We start from the raw sequence: 10,908 nt of genomic DNA on the forward strand, positions 1-10,908 counted from the left end.
CCACCAACCGGGACCAAAGGCCTCCTTTCAGCAGCCCAAAGGGCGGGAAGCGGCGGCCTTTGGTCCCGGTTGGTGGCACCAACCGGGACCAATGGCCTTGCATTGGCACGGTGGTTGGAGTTTAGTCCCACCTCGCTAGTTGAGAGTGGCCAACACCAGTTTATAAGCTCCGCAGTCTCTTCCCTCTCGAACTCGTCTGAATTGCAGGCCTATGGGCCTAATCTGACACCTCTCTGCTTGTGGGCCTATTGAGCCTTCTGCGGGCCTGAATCATGCCCCAGGTTGGGTTTCTATTCGTATTCAGGCCGTGGTGGCCCAATAGGTGGCAGTTTTTTTTCTTTGTTGCTTTATTTATTTTATTTTGTTTCTACTTACAACAAAATACTTATTGTTGCTATTTTTTTCCAGTTTTTTATTTTGTTTTCTGCATTATTTATTTTCTTTTGTTTTTTGCTTTATTTTTTAATTCTTTTTTCTTTTAGTTTTAGAAAAATTATAAACTTTCTGTTAGTGCCATTAGTTTTCAAATTTGAAAACACTTTTTTAGTTTTTTTATTTTCTTTATTGCTTTATTTATTTTATTTTGTTTCTACTTACAACAAAATACTTATTGTTGCTACTTTTGTTTTTTCCAGTTTTTTTGTTTTGTTTTCTGCCTTATTTATTTTCTTTTGTACTTTGCTTTATTTTTTAATTCTTTTTTCTTTTAGGTCTGCAAAATTATAAACTTTCTGTTAGTGCCATTAGTTTTAGAAAAATTATAAACTTTCTGTTAGTGCCATTAGTTTTCAAATTTGAATAGTTAATATTTGAATTCTTTGAAATTTATGTGAATCACAAGTTTATGATTAACTTTACTAAAAAATGAACATAGATGCACCTATAGAGAAAATTTGACCTAAATTCATAATCAATTTTTATGAATTTCAGAGAAATTCATTATGAATTTAGGTCAAATTCCCTGTATAGGGGCATCTATTTTCATTTTGAGAGGAGCTCAACAAGGTAGAGAGAGACGGGCTTATAAACCGGTGTGAGCGCCCTTCGGTTGGCGAGGTGGGACTAAACTCTGGACACAACGAGGACCAACCCTTTAGTCCCGGTTTGTGGCACAAACCGGGACTAATGGTCATGGGCCAGGGGCGAGCCCTATTTTTTTCCAATTTTTTTGTTTTGTTTTCTGCATTTTTTTGCTTTATTTTTTAATTCGTTTTTGCTTTTGGTTTTAGAAAAATTATAAAATTTCTGTTAGTGCTGTTAGTTTTCAAATTTGAAAACACTTTTTTGTTTTTTTGTTTTCTTTGTTGCTTTATTTATTTTATTTTGTTTCTACTTACAACAAAATACTTATTGTTGCTATTTTTAATTTTTTTTCCTGTTTTTTTGTTTTGTTTTCTGTATTATTTATTTTCTTTTGTTTTTTGCTTTATTTTTTAATTCTTTTTGCTTTTAGGTCAGCAAAATTATAAACTTTCTGTTAGTGCCATTAGTTTAAGAAAAATTATAAACTTTTTGTTAGTGCCATTAGTTTTCAAACTTGAATAGTTAAAATTTGAATTCTTTGGAATTTGTGTGAATCACAAGTTTGTGATTAACTTACTAAAAAAATGAACATAGATGCACCTATAGAGAAAATTCGACCTAAATTCATAGTTTTCAAATGAAATCTGAAAAAGTTGGCATAGCATGTGCATGTACAAAATGGACAATGGTATCATACTCGTCTGTTACAAAGTTGGCATGGTATCATCATAATAGTTCCGGGAGAAAGTCTTCACTTTTTCTTCGCTTGTGTCATTTGCTTATTGCGCCGTAACCATGGATAATCTTCATCGTTTATCAGGATGCTTGGGTCAGCCTTGACTTTGAAGGGGGGAATTTCATGAAACTTTTCATAATCTTCAGACATGTCTGTCTTGCCCTCCACTCCCAGGATGTCCTTTTTTCCTAAAAGAACTATGTGGCGCTTTGGCTCATCGTATGATGTATTCGCTTCCTTATCTTTTCTTTTTCTCGGTCTGGTAGACATGTCCTTCACATAGATAACCTGTGCCACATCATTGGCTAGGACGAACGGTTCGTCAGTGTACCCAAGATTTTTCAGATCCATTGTTGTCATTCCGTACTGTGGGTCTACCTGTACCCCGCCTCCTGACAGATTGACCCATTTGCACTTAAACAAAGGGACCTTAAAATCATGTCCGTAGTCAAGTTCCCATATGTCCACTATGTAACCATAATATGTGTCCTTTCCCCGCTCGGTTGTTGCATCAAAGCGGACACCGCTGTTTTGGTTGGTGCTCTTTTGATCTTGGTCAATCGTGTAAAATGTATTCCCATTTATCTCGTATCCTTTGTAAACCAATACAGTCAAAGATGGTCCCCTGGACAACAAGTACAACTCATCACAAACAATGTTGTCAACTCTGAGACGTGCTTCCAACCAACTGCTGAAAGTCCTAATGTGTTCACATGTAATTCAGTCGTCGCATTGCTCTGGGTGTTTGGAGCGCAGACTGTTCTTGTGTTTATCGACATACGGGGTCACCAAGGTAGAGTTCTGTAGAACTGTATAGTGTGCTTGAGACCAAGAATATCCGTCCCTGCATATTATTGAGTCACTTCCAGGAGTGCCTTTTCCAGTCAGTCTCCCCTCATACCGCAATTTAGGGAGACATATCTTCTTAAGGCCAGGAATAAAGTCAACACAAAACCCGATGACATCCTCTGTTTGATGGCCCATGGAGATGCTTCCTTCTGGCCTAGCGCGGTTACGGACATATTTCTTTAGGACTTCCATGAACCTCTCAAAGGGGAACATATTGTGTTGAAATACGGGCCCTAGAATGACAATCTCGTCGACTAGATGAACTAGGACGTGTGTCATGATATTGAAGAAGGATGGTGGGAACACCAGCTCGAAACTGACAAGACATTGCGCCACACACTCCTTAGCCTTGGTACGATTTCTAGATCTATCACCTTCTGAGAGATTGCATTGAGGAATGCACATAGCTTCACAATGGCTAATCGGGCGTTTTCTGGTAGAAGCCCCCTCAATGCAACCGGAAGCAGTTGCGTCATAATCACGTGGCAGTCATGAGACTTTAAGTTCTGGAACTTTTTCTCTGGCATATTTATTATTCCCTTTATATTCGACGAGAAGCCAGTCGGGACCTTCATACTGAGCAGGCATTCAAAGAAGATGTGTTTCTCTTCTTTCGTAAGAGCGTAGCTGGCAGGACCTTCATACTGCTTCGGAGGCATGCCGCTTTTTCGTGCAAACATTGTAGGTCCTCCCGTGCCTCAGGTGTATCTTTTGTCTTTCCATACACGCCCAAGAAGCCTAGCAGGTTCACGCAAAGGTTCTTCGTCACGTGCATCACGTTGATTGAAGAGCGGACCTCTAGGTCTTTCCAGTAGGGTAGGTCCCAAAATATAGATTTCTTCTTCCACATGGGTGTGTGTCCCTCAGCGTCATTCGGAACAGCTAGTGCGCTGGGACCCTTTCCAAATATTATGTGTAAATCATTGACCATAGCAAGTACGTGATCACCGGTACGCATGGCAGGCTTCTTCCGGTGATCTGCCTCGCCTTTGAAATGCTTGCCTTTCTTCCGACATTCATGGTTGGTCGGAAGAAATCGACGATGGCCCAGGTACACATTCTTCCTGCATTTGTCCAGGTATATACTTTTAGTGTCATCTAAACAGTGCGTGCATGCATGGTATCCTTTGTTTGTCTGTCCTGAAAGGTTACTGAGAGCGGGTCAATCGTTGATGGTCACGAACAGCAACACCTTTAGGTTAAATTCCTCCTGTCTGTGCGCATCCCATGTACGTACACTGTTTCCATTCCACAGCTGTAAAAGTTCTTGAACTAATGGCCTTAGGTACACAACAATGTCGTTGCCGGGTTGCTTAGGGCCTTGGATGAGAACTGGCATCATAATGAACTTCCGCTTCATGCACATCCAAGGAGGAAGGTCATACATACATAGAGTCACGGGCCAGGTGCTGTGATTGCTGCTCTGCTCCCCAAAAGGATTAATGTCATCCGCGCTTAAAGCAAACCATATGTTCCTTGGGTCCTTTGCAAACTCATCCCTGTACTTTCTCTCGATTTTTCTCCACTGCGACCCGTCAGCGGGTGCTCTCAACTCCCCGTTTTTCTTACGATCCTCACTGTGCCATCGCATCAACTTGGCATGCTCTCCATTTCTGAACAGACGTTTCAACCGTGGTATTATAGGAGCATACCACATCACCTTCGCAGGAACCCTCTTCCTGGGGGGGCTCGCCATCAACATCACCAGGGTCATCTCGTCTGATCTTATACCGCAATGCATAGCATACCGGGCATGCGTTCAGATCCTTGTATGCACCGCGGTAGAGGATGCAGTCATTAGGGCATGCATGTATCTTCTCCACCTCCAATCCTAGAGGGCATATGACCTTCTTTGTTGCGTATGTACTGTCGGGCAATTCGTTATCCTTTGGAAGCTTCTTCTTCAATATTTTCAGTAGCTTCTCAAATCCTTTGTCAGGCACAGCATTCTCTGCCTTCCACTGCAGCAATTCCAGTAGGGTACCGAGCTTTGTGTTGCCATCTTCGCAATTGGGGTACAACCCTTTTTGTGATCCTCTAACATGCGATCGAACTTCAGTTTCTCCTTTTGACTTTCGCATTGCGTCCTTGCATCGACAATGACCCGGCTGAGATCATCATCATCGGGCACATCGTTTGGTTCCTCTTGATCTTCAGCAGCTTCACCCGTTGCAGCATCATTGGGCACATCGTCTGGTTCCTCTTGATCTTCACCAGCTCCCTCGTTGCAGCATCACCGTATTCAGGGGGCACATAGTTGTCATCGTACTCTTCTTCTTCGTCGTCTTCCATCATAATCCCTATTTCTCCGTGCCTCGTCCAAACATTATAGTGTGGCATGAAACCCTTGTAAAGCAGGTGGGAGTGAAGGATTTTTCGGTTAGAGTAAGACATCGTATTCCCACATTCAGTGCATGGACAACACATAAAACCATTCTGCTTGTTTGCCTCAGCCGCATCGAGAAACTCATGCACGCCCTTAATGTACTCGGAGGTGTGTCTGTCATCGTACATCCATTGCCGGTTCATCTGCGTGCATTATATATAATTAAGTGTCCAAATTAATAGAAGTTCATCATCACATTAAAACCAAAGTACATACATAGTTCTCATCTAACAACATATAGCTCTCCAGAGCATCTAATTAATTAAACCATACATTGAAACTATGTAAAACATTTTAATGCGAAAACAAATATGATTATAATCGCAACCAAGGTAACAATTGATCCAATGGCATAATGATACCAAGCCTCAGTATGAATGGCATATTTTCCAATCTTTCTCATCTTCAAGCGCATTGCATCCATCTTGATCTTGTGATCATCGACGAGATCCGCAACATGCAATTTCAATATCATCTTCTCCTCCTCAATTTTTTTATTTTTTCCTTCAAGAAATTGTTTTCTTCTTCAACTAAATTTAACCTCTCGACAATAGGGTCGGTTGGAATTTCCGGTTCACATACATCCTAGATAAATAAAATATATGTCACGTTGGTCGGCATAATTTTCATAAATAATAAATGAACCAATAGTTATAAAGATAATATATATACCACATCCGAATCATAGACAGGACGAGGGCCGACGGGGGCGGATACCAAAACCATCGCACTATATAAGATGAAATAATAAAAGTAAGAAAATAATACAAGTATCTATGTAAACATACAAGTAAGAATATTTTTTCCTTTCAGAAAGAAGATAAGAACAAGAGGCTCACCACGGTGGTGCCGGCGATGAGCTCGGCGCGGGTGATCGACGGCGGTGAAGACGGGGACGGGGCGTGACGGACCGCTAAACCTAAACAAATATTGAGGAACATGGAGTTTGGAGGTCGAGCTTGGAGAGGAGAAAGCTTAAGTAGTGTGGCTCGGGCATTCCATCGAACACCTTGTGTGCATAGGAGGTGAGCTAGAGCACCACCAAGCCCTCTCCCCCTCCGCCAGAAAAAACAGAGCAGTGTGCTCTGCTCTTACGCGAGGGGGCATATATAGACACCTCATTGGTCCTGGTTGGTGGCATGAACCGGGACTAAAGGGGAGCCTTTGGTCCCGGTTCAAGCCAGCAACCGGGACCAATGGTGGTGGGCTAGGAGCGAGGCCCATTGGTCCCGGTTCGTCCCACCAACTGGGACCAAAAGGTCCAGGACCAATGGCCCACGTGGCCCGGCCGGCCCCCCGGGATCACGAACCGGATCCAATGCCCCCATTGGTCCCGGTTCTGGACTGAACCGGGACTAATGGACTGACCCGGCCTGGACCTTTGCCCCCTTTTCTACTAGTGTTGGTGTTCCTGAGTGGTGGTGGTAGTGCTATCTGCAATTCTGCATGTCTTCCTTGTAACCGTGCAAATAAGTATATTTTGGATGTGATGGAGGACGAGGTGGTATATGTAGGACTCACACAATTCATGCCTCGTAGAGCCTAATTTTCTCAACGAAGTTATGTGCATCAGAAATAAAAACACTCATATCTCTCGAAAATGAAAAATGAGAAAGATGACCCTGACATTCGTATCTGCTTCAATCATCAGAAATAGGCACTGAGGTCCAAGGCAGGACATTGACCTTTCTGAGTACACTACCGAAGGCTCCCGCAGAAAAAAGAGAGAGTACACTACCGAAGGACCTACCACTTGACTTTTTGAAGAACATTACAAAAAACTTCTCCGATGAACGACTGATTGGTCAAAGTGCATTTGGAAATCTTTATAAGGTACATATGATTGAGCATTACCTCTTTTTTGTCTTTTCAAAAGTTGATAAAAAGAACAGTTATGCTGATGTATGTAACTATACTTAAACAGGGTATTATGCCAGATGGTAGGATGATTGTTGTTAAGAAACTTGTAGAAGATCCTCCAGTGCCGCTTGCTGAAGCATTTTCTAATGAAGTTCAAAATATCATGGCTCTCCAACACAAAAATATTGTAAAGTTAGTCGGTTTTTGTCATGAAGGTCAAAAGAAAGTAGTGCAGAAAGACGGAAGGTATATTTTTGCAGAGGTTTTTGAATCTTTACTCTGCTGCGAATACTTACCTATGGGAAGTCTTCATAGTAATCTTTTTGGTACGCAATCCACTATCTGGCATATTTATGTTCTACTTTAGTTTCTTGTAGTATTATACTCTATCTAGATCTTTTGTTGGTTTTATGTTTCTTTAAATTTTGTACTCATATAAAGAAAATGGCAAAAGGAGGTGATAATATTGCATATTGTCAACTGAACAAGTCTTGTTGTACTTTACTGAAAGTTTGTCATTCGCCAATGTTTTTCGTGTTGTTAATACGTTAAGAGATAAATATTGTTGGAGGTCATAATCTTAGGGTACTTACATAACTTTTTGTATAACTTCTGTAGAATCCAATGGCATGGACTGGAACACACGGTTCAAAATAATGAAGGGAATCTGCCAAGGCTTACTTTTTCTACATAAAACTCTTATTATCCATATAGATCTGAAGCCTCAAAACATACTTTTGGGTGATGATATGGAACCAAAAATTGCGGGGCTTGGTACCTCGAGACCTTTCTATGAAGATACAACATGGTTAAATACCCATGATGTCGCGGGGACCTAGTAAGCCAGCCATAAACTTGTAAAATATTTTCGGTCCTTTGTCGTAATGTAAATTATATTTTCTCCTCTGCAGTAATGCTTATTGAACTCTTAATGCTGATTATATTCAGTGGATACATGGCTCCAGAATATCTACACAAAGGAGAATTCTCCGCCCAATCAGACATATATGCTTTAGGTGTACTAATCTTGGAGACCACTACAGGAAAGAAGAATGGCAAGAAAGACCCATCTGGAAGAGAATACATATATGAAGTAAGAGTAAATATTACTTTACTTTACACAGATCAAAATTTAGAAACTTCCATTAAGTTTTAGCTTATATTTTATCTCCAAGGATATCACATTCATGTTCTGTACGTGTATATAGGTGCAACTTAATTGGATGATTGATTATATAGCGTCCAAGCACTGTACGCTTGATGTAGATTCCTTGTGGCAGATAAGAGCATGCATTCTTATTGGACTAAAATGTGTGCATGCTGATAGGAAGATGAGACCTTCCATACAAGGCATTGTTGACATGCTTGATGGACGGGCATGCTCCAGCAAGCCTCTGATCGTGCCAGAACTTTTGGCATGGTCCAGTAGGCGTCTGATCATGCCAGAACCTTTGGCATGGTCCAGTAGGCGTCTGATCGTGCCAGAACCTTTGGCATGGTCCAGTAGGCGTCTGATCGTGCCAGAACCTTTGGCATGGTCCAGTAGGCGTCTGATCGTGCAACCTCCAGAGCTCCGCTTCTCTTTTGAGCCAAAAAGGTTGATCTCCTGCTCATTTTCTCTAACGAACACAACAGATGGTCATATCGCCTTCATGCTTGTAACGGAAAATCCGAGGTATACAAAGCTACCACTTTGCGGTGTTGTGCCGCCAAATCACATCTACACCATAAATGTGACCATGCGCGAGCATAAGGAATCATGAAATGGCGAGTTTCTGACCCACCGGAGCGGTACGGCGCGTGAGGAGCAACTCACGAATGCCCACCCAGATTCCTTAGCCGGTGATGAGGTGAAAGAGGTGAAGCTGTGTGTTGTTTGTGACCCACAAGAGGGTACAACCTCAAATCAGGCACGTCTCCTTTTGGTTTTGTGCTTTAGATTGGGTGAAAAGACATGTCATATATGTTCACTGATGATGTGTAAATTGTCATTCCTAAAATTCCTTATCCAATTTTCCTCTGTTTGTTTTGTGTGACAGTCGATCCAACCAGCAGCAGAGGTATGTTTTTTGTTCTTCGTTCTGCTTTGTGCTTTTGTTTGGGAGTTTCTAGTAGCTTAATTAGCATGTAGAGGTATTTCTGTAACTTTGTTGTTCGGTGCTCTCTTGGATCATCAGGTCATAGCCAGTCAGAACTATCGGCTGGTGCTGTCCGTAGACGTGCACCCAAATAAACCATGGTGAGTACTTCACTTAATTCGTGTGGGCGTCGACATATCCTCTATATGCACGTTAAAACTTTTCGGGTTGTGCAATATAGGATCTTGACGAGCAATCGGAGGGGTTGTGTTTGCATTTGGAACTACCAGACCAAGGTATTGGTTTGCTGGGCTGCTGTGTACTCTGTGCTAAAGTAGTGTGCCATATCGTGTTGCGCCATAAAACCTTTTTTTTGGAACTGATCAAATAATCTCTTTTGCCATGCAGACAGAGGAAAATTCCTTTGAAGTCAGCGCAGAGGAACCAGGCATGCCTTCTTATCGGCTTCCCTATTCACCTTCCTTTTACCGTGAACTTGAACATGAAGGCATGACGCACTGCACTGATTCTTAACCTTTCCAACTGCAGTATATTCGGCAACGTTCATTGAATGAGAGGAATGGCTCGTGGCTGGTGGTGGAGATGGGTACATCTACGTGTACAGCTATGACACAATGGAAGAAATCAAGATCTTCGAAGCTCATGATGGTCGTCAGGTCTTTGGCTGCAAATCCAACACATACGTTTTTGCTGTCGGCATCAGATGACCAAATGATAAAGATCTGGACTGGAAGAATGGCTGGAAGTGCATGCGGACGTTTCTAGGGCACGGTAAATGTGTCACACAAGTAATGTTTGATCCAAATGACAGCACCAGATTTGCCAGTGCTTCTTTGGATCACACGGTCAAGGTTTTCTTTTTCTCTTCTTATTTCAACTACCAAGTAACTAAATGGTTCTTACATCAGAGCTACTTACGTTTGCAGTGCCTAATTTTTGAGATTTACAGATGTGGGACATTTACTCTCCAACGTGCAATGCCACGTTAGACGGACAACCTGATGGTGTGCTTTGCCTCCATTACTTCACATATATGAATCAGCAGCTTTTACTTTCTGGATCTTCGGATGGCGCTGCAAAGGTATTGCACATTCTTCAAATTAGACTAATGCACTCTGTTTCTATCTGCATGCTAAGTTGTTCTCTTGTTTTCTTGTCCGATAAGATCTGGGATCTGGAGAAAGAATGTTGTTTTAGTACGCTGGGAGGGAATGCAAAGAGTGTTAATGCTCTTTGTTGGCACCCCGAACTTCATGTAGTAATTACAGGTTCACTTGATGGGACAGTCCAAATCTGGAAGTCCACTAAACCTGGATACAGGTACTGCTTTCTACTTGTGCATATAGTTTCATCTGTTCCTGTCGTCTTGTCCTGAATCCTGATAGGAACTTCTGTGACGCCTAGAATAATTTTGGTACACCATGTGCATATGTTTGTTTTAAGGAAGATTAAACCTCCCAGCCTCTGCAACATGCATATGCATCCTTATAATGTCGTGTCAACTCATGTAAATAGTACCAAACCATATAATGCATATGAGCAAAAAATATAAAAGAATAATTGAAGGTGTCTTGTGTGCAATTGCATGGAACAAGTTAGCCAAACAAAACAAAAAGGATAACGTGCTTCACACTGTGAGATAGTAAGACCGCAAGTTCATGCTGAGGATATGGGATGAATACTTGCTGACTCATACTTGTCTAGTTGGTATATATGTACTGTCCTGTCTAGTTATTCTCTTGCGATCAGTGTTGACGATTTTCATACAGTTAACTATGAGTTTTGTAATCTTACAGGCTTGAGAATGTAATTGGTTTCAACCTCGGTGCAGTTAACGCTATTGGATACATACAGGGATTAACAAGGTAATGAGGAGTGCCATAATGTTACTTCAGTTTCTTCGACGCCCTAAACAAATTTCTTTAAGCGTGAATGTTGAACCACATTAACTCGGG

At 41.7% G+C, this 10,908-nt stretch overlaps 1 long non-coding RNA gene and 1 pseudogene across 1 annotated transcript in view; both read left to right on the top strand.

The window, feature by feature from the left end:
* LOC119333827 overlaps positions 1-10,241 on the top strand; it is a 20,217-nt pseudogene extending 9,976 nt beyond the window's left edge.
* Positions 10,242-10,908, top strand: part of LOC119328858 — a 1,434-nt gene continuing 767 nt past the window's right edge. The window contains exons 1-2 of the long non-coding RNA XR_005159193.1: positions 10,242-10,273; positions 10,750-10,818. This is a non-coding gene — a long non-coding RNA (uncharacterized LOC119328858). The remainder of the gene's footprint in view (positions 10,274-10,749; positions 10,819-10,908) is intronic.

This window comes from Triticum dicoccoides, chromosome 7A (genome assembly GCF_002162155.2).
Source record: "Triticum dicoccoides isolate Atlit2015 ecotype Zavitan chromosome 7A, WEW_v2.0, whole genome shotgun sequence".
NCBI lineage: Eukaryota > Viridiplantae > Streptophyta > Magnoliopsida > Poales > Poaceae > Triticum > Triticum dicoccoides.